Here is a 251-nt window from a genome sequence, read left to right as displayed (position 1 = left end):
ACAAGAGAAAAAAGGTCGATAAAAAGCGTTTCCATAAGCATTCGTACAGCAAAAGCAAGACGCGACCGGCTCAGCAACGCATGAAACGCGACTTTATCGGAATTTCTTCTTCGACCGCCGCGACTGTCAAAGGAAAACGAGCATGTGTAATCCCTGGCGTCGATCATCGTATTTAAGATACACTTTTGGTGGCGGAGTGATACACCTCGTCTTCGGAATGTGTCCGAGATGTTTGCCGGGCGTTTGGCGGC

This window comes from Penaeus monodon, chromosome 27, assembly GCF_015228065.2.
Source record: "Penaeus monodon isolate SGIC_2016 chromosome 27, NSTDA_Pmon_1, whole genome shotgun sequence".
NCBI classification, from domain to species: Eukaryota; Metazoa; Arthropoda; class Malacostraca; order Decapoda; family Penaeidae; genus Penaeus; species Penaeus monodon.
This window is presented reverse-complemented; position numbering follows the sequence as displayed.